Raw genomic sequence first — 336 nt, forward strand, 5'->3', positions numbered from 1 at the left:
ACACAGTGACACACAGTGACACACACAGTGACACACACAGTGACACATCACCCTGCATGTTTGTCAGCAAACATTTTTGAACAACTAGAAACATTTGAATGAAACCTGAAGAAACTACAACTGATCCACTTTTGGAGTAAAGACGATTCAAGATGGCTGACACAACCAACCAACTCTCAGAAACACAACAAATGGCTTTAACTAAAAATTTGTGTGTTAGCCGTATGATCCATCAATGTTCAGTCAGGTCATCTGGACGGTTTCTTTTGTTGTGCTGAGACGTTTCACACTCCATCCAGAAGGCTTCATCAGTCTGAGGAAACACCAAACAAAACT

The sequence above is a fragment of the Nematolebias whitei genome, chromosome 15 (genome assembly GCF_014905685.2).
Source record: "Nematolebias whitei isolate Nwh7 chromosome 15, NemWhi1, whole genome shotgun sequence".
In the NCBI taxonomy this organism is placed as follows: Eukaryota; Metazoa; Chordata; class Actinopteri; order Cyprinodontiformes; family Rivulidae; genus Nematolebias; species Nematolebias whitei.